This window comes from Pristiophorus japonicus, chromosome 1 (assembly GCF_044704955.1).
Source record: "Pristiophorus japonicus isolate sPriJap1 chromosome 1, sPriJap1.hap1, whole genome shotgun sequence".
Taxonomy (NCBI): domain Eukaryota; kingdom Metazoa; phylum Chordata; class Chondrichthyes; family Pristiophoridae; genus Pristiophorus; species Pristiophorus japonicus.
The window spans coordinates 189145413-189161782 of NC_091977.1; the positions used below are offsets into that span (position 1 = coordinate 189145413).

General features: G+C 45.1%; 1 protein-coding gene across 3 annotated transcripts in view; it reads right to left on the bottom strand.

The window, feature by feature from the left end:
* The window catches only part of ssbp2b (single stranded DNA binding protein 2b), an 810931-nt gene that overhangs the window by 249449 nt on the left and 545112 nt on the right, over positions 1-16370 (bottom strand). The gene's annotated exons all lie outside the window — the stretch shown is intronic.

Below are 16370 nucleotides of genomic sequence, written 5' to 3' on the forward strand. Positions count from 1 at the left end.
TTAAATCATGTATTAAATTTGTACATCTGTGCATTTTACCAGATACCATACTACCTACAATCGTCACAAAATAACATTCCCAATTGTACAATATAACTATTGGGGGTGGGGCGGGGGGAGGAACCTGTGTAGGGTTCAGTAAGGTTTGGTATATTATCTTGAAAGTGTTCTCATACATTCTGTTATGCACAGAAGTCAAGAATAGGGACAAGTTGGATTTTTTTGAGATTCCTGCGTTAAGGGCAAGTTTGGAGGTTACTGAATATATCTTTTTGACTGAGTTAGCCACCTCTTAAAAGCCTAAATGCTCTCCCCATGGGCTGCAGATGGCCACATTTCAACAATGCCTTTCTCTTGCCAAATTTAGAAACTATTTGAGGCTAGGGCTTCTGGAAGTTCACTGTTCTGGCAGATGGGAAATAAGACTGATATAACATGAAATATCTTCAGCAAATTTCAGGCTTTGAGGGTAAATGTCACCATGTATTTTTTGGATTCGATCAGTCATTTTTGGAGGGTCAATGAAAACTAGGTTATACAGGGTAAATGGAAGGAGGCTTCAGTTTCAGGATCAACAATATTTTTTGATGGTAGGCTGTATTTCAGCAATAATTCCTCAGAACGGGAGTAACAAGTGATAATGCCTAATAGGTTGGGAGGTTTTGTGCCCTCATTTGTTTCAGGAGCTGCAATCCCTGAGTCTGAGTCTTACTCTCAGTCTTGTCAGTATAGACGATATGCATGTTTAGGTCTGATTTTGATTGCCAGATTGTTATCACCTCTCACAAACAGAAGAGGTAGGGGAGTATGTTCATCTTAGTGTTTAGCTTGCAGAAAGATGAGCAGGGGTTCCTATGCAATAGTAACTTAGCAATAAATAACGAGAATTTGTTTTGAAGGCAATGATCCTTCCCGACAAACATCTTCAACTTCTTTGACAGTCAATGTAAACAGAATTCCCGATGATACTGTTTGTTTGGGCTTTTAGGAAGTTTTTTTTTACATTTGATAGACATCTGATTAAATTTTTAGACCCAGAAATCCAATTTAGAAGTAATAGGAAATGTCAAACTGAGGGGAGGGGATATGGGGGGTTGGTGTTGAGTGGAGTCCTTAGTGCTTGAATCCTGAAGTTCCTAATGTACAGCAATAGCCCTGGCTACCAAAATCAAATGCAAACTTGTAACAATTGCTGACAACATTAAAATAGAGAAAGCAATAGAGACAGTGAATGGAAAAAATATAGAAGAATCGAGATCAATGTTGTAATTGGGCAGGCAAACAGCAAATTAAATGTAACACAGAGAAATGTAAAACAGTACACACTGATTGATACTGTGATGCACAACTTTTCAATGAGTTGGATTGAACTATCACAGGAAGGCATAGAAAGGGACCAAGGAGTAACAACATACTCATAATTTTCAATGTCTAAATAATATAGCAAAACAATTGAAAATCTAATAGAATATTAGATCAAATAGTTGCTGTTTAGGAGGGATATGGAAAAGCAAGAATGTATAAATTGAATCCCTTACTATTAGATGTTTTGCCACTGAAATAATCTTGCAAACAGCAGCATCAGATCAGGGAGAAAGGCTTAAAAACATTTTTTTCCTTCTCTCCTAAAGGTATTGGCAGCCCCCAGAATCATGTCTAAGTAGTCAATATTCATAAGTGAGCCTTGACTATGAATGCCAGTGGGTATTTAACTGGGGGGGTGGGGGGGGGGGCATCACTGCCAAGTCTTACCCTGTCCTCATCCAACATCTATACATTGGGCAGAGGATACTGAATAAGGATCAAAATCAGGAATCCTGGCTAATTTTGCCCTCCCGAACTGAGGGGGGGGGGGGGGGGTGTCACCAGTTGTAGCACCTTTACCACTACTCTCCTGAAAACAGGCTAATGTTCAAACATGGAACCTTCATTGACTGTAGGACTCAACTACTCACACTTAAACTCACTGAGACACCGAGCACTTGGAAGAAAGGCTTTATAAACCTTAGTGGTGAACATGCTGGATCCAAGAATCTCCCAGGTTATCGGTCTTTTACCTCCATATTGACCTCCTCCACTTAGAATGGGGAATCCAAAGCTTGTGAATCAGTCCCAGTGAAATGATGGGGGCTGGGAAGTCAACTAAGTATTGATCTGTTTCCTGTCATGTATCCTAGGATTCTGAGGCATATAAGGAGGTGCAGAAGCCTAAAAATACTCTGTTGATCATCATAGAATCAGAGGAGCATTTGCCATCTGTTTTCCTGACTATTGCAATTTCTCTGCCCTGGGCCTATTTACGCAAGGTGCATGCAAGAAGTTTTCACAGTTCATCATCCTGTTCACAGTATTTAGGTCTGGTGTAGCTGAGCAGTTTTTCTGTGCCTGCTGATAACAGGCTGCTTAACTCTCCTCTGGTTTGGATTAGGGCTCTTTGCATGCTCTCTGACTGGCACTTCCTGTAGCGACTCAATTTAAAAAAAATGTTATCACCTCTATAAAAAAAATTATATTTCATTGACTTGACATCACCACTGAGACCAGATGGCATTGTGAGGGGCTGATTTTTAAAATTAACTTTTAAAATTAAGATAATAGTTACTTATCTAATGAATAGTATGAACAGAATACATGATGAGAAACCGTAGTCTGTGATCTATTTCTAAGTATGATGCAGACAACAGGTTGCAAGTAGTAACTTATCAGGTGATAGATCACATAAATAGCAAGGGGGAGGGGGAAGAAAGTCATTTAAAGGTCTCCCTCATAATTTAAATCAATTTTGTATTCTAGTTCCGATTGTACGACATGTTTTATGTCATTTAAAAATGTTTAATTACATAGGCAGCTGTTTAAATTTGTTTTCATACATGGGTGATGGCATTACAAGCATCATGCAAGCTCACACGATATAAACAGATGAGAAAGGTAATTGCGCCCATCTTAGCTCACCCTGCAAGGAAGAACTACAGTCCCAGCCCGTCCCTCCAACCAGCCATAGTATCCAGGTATTTCTCAAAGGAGTCCAGTGTTTTAACTTTTGTTATCCTACAACAGGTCCACCGACACCCATACATTTATTTAAAACTGAAATCTGTGTGCACTTCCCTATGTTTAGAATTAGGCACTTGGTTCTGGCAGAGTAGGAAGAGTGTGACACCCCATCGAGGTTTCATTATACTTGTCATTAAAGACAAAGAATATTAATTTGCAACACATTTGTCAGTCACTTTCTGAAGCACTTTTATGCAGCATATCGAACCAATTAAAATGGACTCTACAGATTATTATTTTGTCTCCAAGACTGTAAATAAAAGTTATTTTCAAAATTAATTTAAAAAACACTTTTGAATAAACTCAATCGTAAAAACTTTAGGTGTGAGAAAAATATAAAGATAAACACAAACACACACTTAAGTATTAGAGATCTACAGTTCCCTTTTGTCAATTAATTCAGTATTAAATCTTGGTTTGTACAATTTAATTACAGTACAAAAAGGTAGGTAGCAGAAATCAAAATCCCCATAGAGACTGGAAAATCTGCAGCTCTTCCAGCATACTCCCAGTAGGGATGGAGACTAGGTGAGGGCCTGGATACACTGGATCCCTGCCTAGCATCAAAGTATCTGCAATGGTTTGTTGGGTGCAGAACCTACCACTATCTGAAACATGGGCATCAATATACAAAAGGGCAGGGTCTTCTTATATCAGGAGTTCCATGACCTCAGCTCTCAAAGGGACCCAGTGTAGAGTTGGCACAGGCCAACCATAGGACTATCAGTCCTCACCAAAACCCACTCCCTTGCACCACCCCCCACCCCCCAGGATTTGGCACAACCTGATTTTTGTCAAAACCACAGCCCCCCCACCCCACCACCCCTGTCAAGGCCTGAGCACCTACACTGCAATTTGCGGCCTGCTTCACAAACTGGGTACCCTCGGTGTAAATCCCAGTGACAGGGCACCCACCGATAGCCTCCTTCCCCATAAACCCTCATACTTCAGCGGGGTCAGCAGCAGAATCGCTGGCCCACAGCTGTTCAGGTCTATAAACTTCACATATCTCCCATTCCCAGTAATGTATAAAAGGTTATGAACTACAGTTCTGAACCAGAAAAAAACAGCAGAAACAGCAATGGAATTTGAATGAAATATAGAGATATTCCAAGTAGCATCAGGGAATGAGAGATCTTTGTATATATAGGTTAAGCTACATTAAGCTACATTTAAGTAATGAAGAAGACTCCATCTATAGCAGCTAACTTATATTCTTTCCTCATTAATTCAATTTCCACACACAACTGAATTATGTCCAAATAGTGCATGCAGTGGAGATGGGAAATATGATTGATTGAATGTTACGGTCAAATTGGAGCAAGCAGCACCAAAGTGCTCATATTTTTGAACTATCAGATCAAGACAATAGTAGCCTTACAGTAGCGACAGCAAAATCCCAGAGCATGTTGACCCAAAAGCTAATCATAGTGCAGATATAATGGATCCTAACTTTCCCTGATGGTTCTTTCCTCTAGAGATTATCTAACTTAATTTGCTTATCACTGTTTAGCAATAAGGTTTTGCTATAAAATGAAACAATTACCTAGACTAGCAAATGTCTTTTTTTCTATACAAATAGCAATACTTCAAGAATGTTATATCCAGAGATAAGTAGTAAAGCTGATACAATTTTAGATTAAACTGATAGATGTGGTCTCACTACTGCCCTATTTGAATACCTACTAACAGCGAATAAAGCTCATGAACTGCAGGTTGACATAACAGCAAGCAAGGCAAATGCAAAGCTTTTGTCAATACTCTGAATACAGAAGTGATCTGATAACTTAATAGCTCCTTTTTGCATGCTGAATCACAAGTATTTTCTGTGGGATTCCTGAATTCTTATGTAAAATTATTAAGAGCCTGGAGTTTCCGGTCAATTGTGTTGTTTTTTTCAGCGCAATTCCCGATATTGCTGTAACCGGCGCAAAAGATTGCAGAGTTTTAAGTACAACTCGAGTTTCTGCAATCCTTTGCATTAGTTTTTGTGATATCTTCAGGGAAGCACACAACACACAACTTGTAAGATGGCTGCAGTAATACAGGCGTCCAAAGTGTAGAGCTACAGACATTACACTTCTCCCTCCTTAATGAAGTTATTATAACAAACAATCATCATACATAACTTGTATGGTTATACATAACAAAGGATATGGACTTATTTTGCCATATTTACAAATCAAGCTTAACCACTTCGAAGAGGATACCTTCATTCTCGAACAGAACCTTCCAAACACGGTGTCGAATTTAAACTCATTCGAGGCTGATCCTGAGGGAAGTTTTCCTCCAAGGGATGCCCTTGATTTCCATTTGAACTCTCTCTAACTTCAGACTGTTTGTTTTCCTGACTCAGATTCAGACTTAAATTCTGACTTTCTCTTGGATTTGTTTCCAGTACATTGGATGTAGGATATGCTACCGGTGTATCAAAACTATCTGATGAGTCAGAAATAATTGAATCACTCCCACTCTCAACTACTTCCAGGTCTGTGGGTAAAATATGATCAATGTGAACAAACCTAACCTGTCCATTATCAAACATCTTGACAAAAAAGGTGCGAGGACCACATATCTTCACCACTCTTCCTGGTAGCCACTTTACCCATTTATGGTGATGGTTCTTCATTCTCACCTTCTGATTTAATTTCACACTTCTCTCTTTTACTCTACCTCTATCATGATTCTGTCTTAATTTCTGTCTTAATTGTGTCTATTCTACGGACTGTGCCAAGTTTGGTTTTAACAATGAGAATCTGGTTCGTGGCTGTCGTTTGAGAAACAACTCTGCTGGTGTTCTACCAGTAGTTGTGTGAGGAGTATTACGATACGTTATTAGAAAATTAGCCAATTTGTGGTCCAATGACAACTGTTGTTTCTTTGGATTTGGATCCAACATTTGTTTGATGAGGACACGTTTTACAATTTGTACAGCAGTGTGCTCTGCTGCACCATTCGAAGCAGGGTGGTACAGTGGAACCTTGGTATGTTTCACACCATTATTGCTTGTGAACTGTGCAAATTCTTCTGAATGAAATTGTGGTTCTTTATCCGAAACAATTTCTTCTGGGAAGCCAAATGAAGAAAATAATCTTTGCAAAATGTCTAATGTTTTACTTGTTATTTTCCACATTGGAAACACCTCTTCAAATGGCTATCAATAACAATGAACAGGGAAAAGGACAGATGGAACGAAGGAAGGAAGGAAAGAAGGAAAAGGTAGGAAGGAAGGAAGGAAGTGTTATGTCTGTAACGCACTTATGAATGACTCCACGAGGCAATGTGTTGTACTCAAACTGTCATGACCTTGTTCCTTTATTCGTAACTCCAGAGTGAGGCACAAGCAGGTGGGCAGCCTTTTATACTGGGCCCTGCATACCTATGCAGGTGACCCTCAGGTTTCCCACCGCAGTGCCCTCTGGTGGACAGCCTCTGCCACAGGGGCAGGAAACCCCGTTATCCACCAGTTGCACCCTCTAGTGGTGCCAGCATTGTATATACACAGTGTAAACCTTATTGATGGCACATCAGGTAACAAGTCTCCATCTTATGCAACTATACAGTAACTACATATCTATAGTCTGCATATATAACATCACTCTCCCCCAAGTCCTTTGTGCCGATTACCTTTGCACTATGTGCTCTGGCTTAGCTCTCCCCAGACTTAAGTGCCAATTGCCCTTGCACCTTGGCTGTGCTTTGGCTTGGCTCTCTCCCTATTAACCCCCAAGTCCTTTTGCCACTACGTTGGGTAGTGGTTACCAGTTTGGATGGTTCGATGACGCAGTGGAGGTTCCAGTGGGTTCTGGGTGTGATCCATGTGTGTGTCCATGGCTACATACATCCACCCCCCCCCTCCCCCCGCCCCCCACAGCGAGATCATGCAGCAGGCCCGTTACATTAACATACAGGATCAGACATAGTGTAAGTACAAAGAAAGGAAGTTACAGTTTGTATCGTGACAACTTGATTCAGTGACTTACATTCGTTACATTCTTCGGTCGTGTGCCAGGATTGGGTAGATTGCATTCATGGTTCGGTCATAGTAAGTACTGAGGTAGCAGTACAGGTATGCAAGGACGCAGGTTCCAGAGCAACCAGATGGGGTCCCAGTCGTCTGATAGCGGGGTGGTCTAGCCAGGACTAAGGCCTTTGCCGTTGCCTAGTGGTGGGCAGAACCACAGATGTGTGTGGCCTCCCTGTCCTCCTTTGAGGGCTGCAGAATCTTCTGCCTGCTCTCTAACGGTGTTGGGAACCTGGCTGTTCCAGGTCCCGTTTGGGGAACTCGCTGGTTCTGACTTTTGGCTCCCGGTCATGGCCGAGGTAGCGACTGGATCTGGGGGCTGCGCCATCTCCACCCGGGTGGTGGGCAACGGCGGCCGACTGCGCGTATTGGTGCCGTTTTCGTATCCAGGTCCATGGCGAATAGTGCCATCGGGTGCCTGCAGCATGGGATAGACCTGGGGCAGGGTATCAGGATCAGTGCCTTCACCCTCCTGAGATCACTGGCCTACAACTTGTGGGGACACCTGGGGCAGGGCATCAGGATCAGCGCCTTTACCCTCCCGAATTCGCTCGCTTGCTACTTTTGGGGACACTCTATTCCCGACATCTCGCAACAACATTTTGTTCTTTACATTAGGACTGGTACCGACATCTCGCAACATTTTGTTCTTTACATTAGGAATAGTACCGACATCTCACAACAACATTTTGTTCACAATCTTAATCGGTTCGTTACATTGATTGCCAATGTCTCTTTAAGTTCAGTTGGTTGCAGGTCTCCTTTAAGAGAACTCTGTGGTGTATGTAGCTACCTTTAGCAAATTATTCCACGAGGCAGGGTATGATACTTAAACTGTGTAGACTTGTAGTCCTTTATTTGCAGCTTCTCGAGTGACGACACCAAGTTGTGAGCTCCTTTATAGACTGGGTTACCTGCAGGGTGCAGGTAACCCTTAGGTCTCCAGCAGCAGCACCCTCTGGTGTACAGGTAAGGTGTGTACAGGGTAAGGGTACGTTCAGTATTGCATAACAGTGTTACAGACATCACGCAGTAAACAGACATGCATATACATCAACACTCACCCCTCAGCATTTTTCATATCCTTATTGTCATGACTAGGGGAGGTGATCAGTGGTAGGCTATGGGAGGTTGTGTTGAGGGTTCTGTGGTTGCCAAGTGTGATCCCTGTGCTTGAGACTGGCCTCATACGTTTCCCCTCCCTCACACACAAACCAAGTGGGTGTCACTGTTGTGGGATCCCTCAGGGGGGTAGCCACGGTAGCAGTGGGTGGTGTGTATGCACTGTGATGTGGGTAGTTGTGGGGTGGTGGGCAGGACCACAGAACTGGGTGGGCTCCTTGTCCACCAATTGGGATGAGGGTCAGGTCATCCCAGGGTTTACCAGGGAAGCTGGAGGGTATTGGCCTCATGCACCTGGTGTTGGCCCTGGTGTCCAGGGATCGTAGGGCTGATCTGGTGCAGGTTGCCATTGGTGGTGGCTGGGCTGCCCATTGACCACTGTCCCTGTAGTGGGCCTGCTCCCACTGCCTGTGTGTGTGTCCTGCAAGGGGCATCACACTCGTTCCAAAGGTCCAGGCCACATGATCAGGTAGCCTGCTGGACCTGGGGGTCTCCCACAGGGGGATTCCATTGGCATCAGCATGGTCCCTGTAGGACCCAATGTCCTTTGGCAGTGTCCTACCAGTATACATGACACCTTGGCTCTGATCACACATAGTCGAGCCTACATTGTACATTCTATCATTTGCATCACTTTTGGGTGTCCTGGTTTCAACAGACATGGTTACATTAGGCATTTCACATTCTCTATCATTATTGTTAAGCATAATAAACTTGTTCTTAACCTTACTGACACCTGCATTCATCTCATTAGTCACATTAGTTAAACCAGCATCACAATTCATGGTTACATTGCATACATTTTCATACTTGCACCCTTTAATTGCATCTTTAGCTTTAAAGTCCTTGTACTCAAATAGTTGAAACTGTCCCTTTAAATTTCTTTGGTTACCAGTCTCCTTTAAGGGAGCCTTCCAATCCAATTGGCCGCTCGGTGCCACGTGTCGTTCCTCCAATGCTGCCCCTCGTGGTATAGCCGTGGCCATTTTGATTACGGGTTCTGCTCCTCGTGGTGTTGCCGCCATCTTTTGGCTCTCCTGCAGGTAGGCTGTGGTGCTTTTTTCTTCACAGGTTCGACCCTGGACTTCGGGAGTCCCTTTCTTTCAATGCTGTTCACCTCTTGGGCGTCCTGCCCCGGCCCGCAAAGTGGAGTTTGGATCCTCGGTCTTGGAGATTTCGCCGTGTTGTGGAGTTGTTGCCGCGCCGTCGAGCTGGACAGTGGAGCCTTCGGATGCAGCGATGGATCCATGTTCGAGGTCGATTGCTGAGGACCAGAGGCGGTCGCCACTTCACCTGATGTGGACCAGGTTCATCCAATTCCTGCCCAGCAGCGTGGGACAGTCGCCGGCTACAATCCACAGGAGGAGTTTGTTCAACACGCCGCCCTGGGATACCTGGATGTCCGCGCTGCCAACAATTTGGATTTTACCCTTGTTGTAGGTGAGCAGCTGTGCCTGGACAGGAGACAGTTTCAGTCGATTGGAAGGATTTATCCAAAGTTTTTCAAAGGTCGTTTGGCTCATCACAGACTGGCTCGCCCTGTGTCGATTTCCATGGAAACTGGGACCCCGTCGATGTCCACTTCCATCGTCCACGGAGAACTTTCGGTGGAGCAGGTATAGACTCAATACTCTTCTTCCAGGATTTGAACAACTTCACCTTCATCTGTGTCGGAGCCCGGGTGATTAGCCAACTCATCAGAGACACGGTGAGTGCAGCTTTTTCTGCACATTCTTTGGAGGTGCCCTTTCTCTTTGCAGCCTTTGCATGCATAGTCTTTGTAGCGGCACTGGTGGACCTTGTGGTTTCCTCCACAGCGCCAGCACGGGGCCATCCGGTTTGCCCCATGTGGCGGACTCAGGGTTGCTGGACTTGGGGCAACCTTCCTGCCTTTCGAAGTATCCATGCGGTGCACTGCGCTTGCTGGTTTAGAGTCCTGGGTCAGTATTCTCTTGGAGTCACTGGCCGAAACCATGTAGGGCTGGCTCACTTGAATTGCTTTCTGCAGGGTGACTGTGATGTCAACAGAGAGCAACTTGTGCAGGAGGCTCTCGTGGCCGATTCCAATGACGACTATGTCCCTTAGGGCTTCATTTAGGTGGTCTCCAAAATCACATGGAGCAGCTAGTCTTCTTAGGTGTGCAGCATACTTAGCAATTTCTTGGCCCTCAGGTCGCCGGTAAGTGTAGAACCGGTGACTGGCTGTGAGGACGCTTTCTTTCGGTTTTAATTGTTCCTATATAAGTGTTACAAGTTCCTCATAGCTTTTGGTGGTTGTCTTCGCTAGGGCTAGCAAGTCCCTGACGAGACAATGGATGGTGGGCCCACAACTGCTAAGCAGGATGGTCCTGCGCTTGTTTGGTCATGTAGCCAGTGTGTTCCCATCCAGGTCGTTGGCTATAAAGAAATGTCCCAATCTTTCCACAAAAGTGTCCCAATCTTCCCCCTCTGTAAATTGCTGAAAGTTGCTGAGGTCAGACATGTTGACTGTATAGTTCGTGACCTCGTATCCTCATCGCCAGTTGTGGTGTATGTAGATACCTTTAGCAAATGACTCCACGAGGCAGGGTATGATACTTAAACGATGTAGACTTGTAGTCCTTTATTTGCAGCTCCTCGTGAGGACACCAAGCTGTGAGCTCCTTTAAAATTGGGTTACCTGCAGGGTGCAGGTAAACCTTGGGTCTCCAGCAGCAGCACCCTCTGGTGTACAGGTAAGGTGTGTACAGTGTAAGGTATATTCAATATTGCATAACAGAGTTACAGACATCACACAGTAAACAGGCATGCATATACAACAAATCCTGCTGGCTTTACCCCAATCAAATCTTTTGTTAGACACCACGTGTCGGTCCCTCAGCGTTACACCTCATGATATGGCTGTGGCCATTTTTTTTTTCAGCCACGCTGCACCTCGCTGCAGCAGGGACACCATCTTGCCTCTGTCCTCGAGGTCGACTGCCTTGATCCTTCTCTCCCGCGATTCTGCCACAAAAGCTGGAAAAGTGCCTGTGAATTCGATCATCCTCCCCAGGAGTCCTGCCACTGGAGCCGGGAAGGTACTTTTAGGTCGTTCCGGTCGGATCATTGCCACGCAGTTGTGGTCGGTCTGTGCCTCAGGTGCTGCGCTGGTCTGTTCTCTGGTGCCTGGCCCAAGCGAAGGTGATGTTTGGGTCTGCCTCTGAGCACGGGGGACATCGATGGCTAGAGTGAAGAGGTCCTCCCATTTCCACTGGATCTTCCCCATCCACCTTCTTCTGAGTAGCATTGGACCATCACCTGCAACAATCCACAGAGGTAACCTGTGCACCATGCCATTATGGATTACACTTACATCCACACTACCAAGGACTGGGATCAGCTCCTTGGTGTAGGTGTGCAACTATTCCTGTACTGGAACCAGCTCGGATCGTTTTTTGTTCCATAGCCTCTCAAAGGCATCCTGGCTCATCACTGACTGACTCGCTCCCGTGTCCACTTCCATGAAGACTGGAACGCCGTTTATCTCAATTTCCGTCTTCACTGGAGGACAATCAGTGGTGCAGGTATACACTCCATACACTTCTTCTTGGGGCTGAGCTGCCTCTCTGGCCAAATCATCATACTCCCCGCTGGATTCAAAGTCATCTACCGACTCCTCTGCTCGATGGCGAGTCATATTTCTTTTACACATATGCTGGAGGTGGCCCTCGTGTTACAGGCTTTGCATACGTACTCAGCAAACTGACACTGGTGAGCCCTATGGTTTCCTCCGCAATGCCAGCATGGTGCTACTCGATTAGCACCCCTCGGCGGACTGCGAGTTCTAGAACCGAGGTCTATGCTCTCTGCCCTGGGCAGAGCCACGTTCTACAGTCTTGCCTGTGAAAGGCACCATTCTGTGTAGAGTACTTGCCAGGTTAGAGTCCACAGTATGAATAATTTGCTTGGTGCTGCAGGTCGAGGTCATGAACACCTGACTGATGCTGATGGTCATCTGCAGGTTGACTGTGGTGTCGGCAGATAATAGCTTGTGAAGGAGGCCCTCATGGCCAATTCCCATAACGAAGATGTCTCGCAATGCTTCATTGAGGTGCGTGCCGAAATCACACGGTGCCGCAAGTCTCCTGAGGTCGGCAACATATTCTGCAATCTCCTGGCCCTCAAGTCTGTGGTAAATGTAGAATCTGTGCCTGGCCATGAGGATACTCTGTTTTGGTTTTAGTTGGTCGCGAATTAGTTCAGTCAGCTTATCGTATGTCTTATCCTTGGCCTTCGTGAGTGGCAGCAAGTCCCTGACGAGGCGGTAGACCTCGGGCCCACAACTGATCAGCGGTATAGCCTTGCGCTTCTCCGCCAATGTGTCCGTCTCCCCTGCCAGGTCGTTTGCCACGAAATATTGCTCAAGCCTTTCCATGAAGGCATCCCAATCATCACCCTCAGCGAAATCTTTTAGTGTGCCAAAGGTAGCCATAATCGCGTGAAAGTCCGTATTCTCGTCACCAGTTGTTATGTCTGTAATGCATTTATGAATGACTCCACGAGGCAATGTGTTGTACTCATTGGTCCTTTATTCGTAACTCCAGAGTGAGGCACGTGCATGGTGGGCAGCCTTTTATACTGGGCCCTGCACACCTATGCAGGTGACTCTCAGGTCTCCCACCGCAGTGCCCTCTAACGGACAGCCTCTGCCACAGGGGCAGGAAACCCCGGTCTCCACCAATTACACGATCTAGTGGTGCCAGCATAGTGTATACACAGTGATGGTACATCAGGTAACAAGTCTCCAACTTATGCAACTATACAGTGACTACACAGAGAGTATATCTATAGTCTGCATATATAACAGGAAGGAAGGAAGAAAGGAAGGAAGGAAACTCTTTCAGTACTGTAGTTCGGCTGCCAAGTGTAGGTTCATGAGAGGTTTCATAAGTCAAATGTGCAGGGAATAGTCCTTGTGCCCAAGCAATAACCTGTTATTTGCTGTGCAGGCGCAAAAAGTAGGGAATGAATGATTGCCGCAATGTAAAAATGCCGTGGCTGCTGCCAGGAAAGTGAGGCACAGACCTGTATGTTATACAGCTGGTGATCACACACCATTTGCACATTAATGGAGTGGAAGCCTTTGCGATTCAAGAAGGCAGTGAGTTTGTGTGAAAGAAACCATAGGGCAACATGGGTGCAGTCAATGACACCCTAGACTTGGTGGATGCGTGCAATCTGTGTGATCCCCAGAGCTCTATCCTGCTGCTTTAAGTTGTCCATGGGGAAAGTGATAAATATATTTTCTCAAACATGGCATCAGTCACCTGCTGTAAGTAAGAACTAAAGACTGACTGATGTTACTGATATTCCCTATGGCAGCGTGGAAGTAGCCAAAGGCAAGAAACTTGAATGCTGCAGTGACCTTGACTGCAACAGTCAATACTGTGCCATCTGGGGCAGTTGGTTGCAGGTCTTGTTACAGGAGGCAGCATAACTCAGTTGTGTTGCCTCCTTTAACACAGCCTTCCCAGAGAAGCGCAGTCTCCTTATTCACCGCTCCTCAGTGCAGGTATGTTATCCTGGGCCTATTACCTCAGTTGCAGGATGAGGATTCCTGTGAGCATACATCCTTATATTTGCTCTCCTTGCAATAGCACTCTGATTGCTGCTTCCTGCTGTTGCTGTTCCTGCTCCCCCTCTTCTAGCCAGTTTGCAATTGCCAGAAGGCCTCTGCCATGAAGAATAAAACTGCTTTGCCAGAAGCCTTTTAAGAATTCACAACGGTCTATAGCTATTACAAACACTTCAAAATAGTCTAAGTAGCCAAAAACCATAATATAATATTGAGCACAATATTAAACACGGGAACGTAGCATAGTGGTTATGTTACTGGACTAGTAATACATACACACAAGTTCAAAGTCCACCATGGTAGCTGCGGAATTTAAATTCAGTTCATTAAATATATTTGGAATAAAAAACTAGTATCAGTAATGGTGACAATGAAACTACCGGATTGTCGTAAAAACCCATCTGGTTCACTAATGTCCTTTAGGAAAGGAAATCTGCCATCTTTGCCTGGTCTGGCCTATATGTGACTCCAGATCCACGGCAATGTGGTTGACTCTTAACTGCTCTCTGCGGTTCAAGATGGCGGCTCATCACTGCCTTCTCAAGGGCAATTAGGGATGGGCAACAAATGCCAGCCCTGCCAGTGATGCCCACATCCCATGAACGGATAAAAAAAAACATCTTTCAAAATTTTCCAGCAACTTTGCCAAGAGTAGGTGAGGATCCCTTTAAATACCATTGGAAATGGCTGCCTCACAACTTGTTTTGCCCATGGTGACAATACACCTCTATCAAATCTCTTCTGTTCTAACGAGAAGAACCCCAGCTTCTCCAGTATATCCACGTAACTGAAGTCTCTCACCCCTGGAATCATTCTCACAAATCTTTTCTGCACCCTCTCTAAGGCCTTCACATGCTTCCTAAAGTGTAGTGCCCAGTTGGGCACAATACTCCAACTGAGGCCGAACCAGTGTTTTATATAGGTTCATCATAATTTCTTCGCTTTTGTACTCTATACCTCTATTCATGAAGCTCAGGATCCCGTAAGTTTTTTAAACTGCTTTCTCAATTGTTTGGTGGAATCAGGAACTAACTGCAGCAATGTCGGTAGAAATGAAAATGGTGTTGGATGACTTGACAATGTCATAAGACCTTGAGTTGCATACATTCATTGTACCCTTCCTGTTTCCGGCCAGACCTCTGGCCTCCTAAATCAAGTTCTTCCCGGAAATTGGAATAGGTGGACAACCAGCAGTAAGTTAGCAGTTCTATGCCCGAGATGTTGAACACTCTACCGCCCTGTTTTTAGATGAAAACAGGGATGTCATGAGTTGAAGTAGCGACCCACATGACCAAAGTGGCTACTGTCAATCTTTTAAAAGGCGCAGTGATCCAAGTGGCTTTCCCATTTGATGCCAGCATATCTGAGGAGCATAAATCATACTTAGATCAGGCTTAGATAGAATAGAATCATAGAATGGTTACAGCACAGAAGGCGGCCATTTGGCCCGTTGAGCTTGTGCGGCTCTGCAAGAGCATCTCAGCTAGTCCCACTCCCTCGCCCTTTCCCCATAGCCCTGCACATTTTTTTCCTTCAGGTACTTATCCAACTTCGTTTTGAAAGCAGTGATATCATCCTTTCAGGCAATGCATTCCAGAACCTAACCACTCGCTGTGTAAAAACATTTTTTCTTATGTTGCCTTTGGTGCTTTTGCCAATCACATTAAATCTGTGTCCTTTGGCTATCGGCCCTTCTGCCAATGGGAACAGTTTCTCTCTATCTACTCTGTCCAGAACCCGCATGATTTTGAACACCTCTGTCAAATCTCAGCTCAATCTTCTCTGCTCTAAGGAGAACAACCCCAGCTTCTCCAGTCTATCCACGTAACTGATGTCTCTCATCCCTGGAATCATTCTCGCAAATCTTTTCTGCACTCTCTCTAAAACCTTCACATCCTTCCTAAAGTGCAATGCCCAAAATCAGCCTCCAACTGAGGCCGAACCAGTGTTTTATACAGATTCATCATAATTTCCACGCTTTTGTACTCTATACCTCTATTCATGAAGCCCAGGATCCTGTAAGCTTTTTTAACTGCTTTCTCAACCTGCCCTGCCACCTTCAATGATTTGTGCACACATACCCCTAGGTCTCTCTGTTCATACACCCACTTTAGGGTTGTACCCTTTAGTTTATATTTCCTCTCCTCATTCTTCTACCAAATTATTAGTTATGGGGACAGATTGGATAGGCTGGGCTTGTTCTCATTGGAACAGAGGAGGTTGGAGACCTCATTAAGGTGTACAAAATATTGAGGGGCCTGGACATAGTGGATAGTAAGGGCCTATTTCCATTGATGGAGGGGTCTATTACAAGGGGGCATAGTTTTAAGGTGGTTGGTGGAAGGTTTAGAGGGGATTTGAGGGGGGGCTTCTTTACACAGAGGGTTGTGGGGATCTGGAACTCACTGCCTGGAAGAGTGCTGGATGCAGAAACCCTCGCCACTTTTAAGAGCTGGTTGGATGGGCACTTAAAGTGCAGTAACCTGCAGGGTTACGGACCTAGAGCTGGTAATTGGGATTAGACTGGATGACCTTTTGTTGGACGGTGCAGATATAATGGTAAGTACTGCAGGG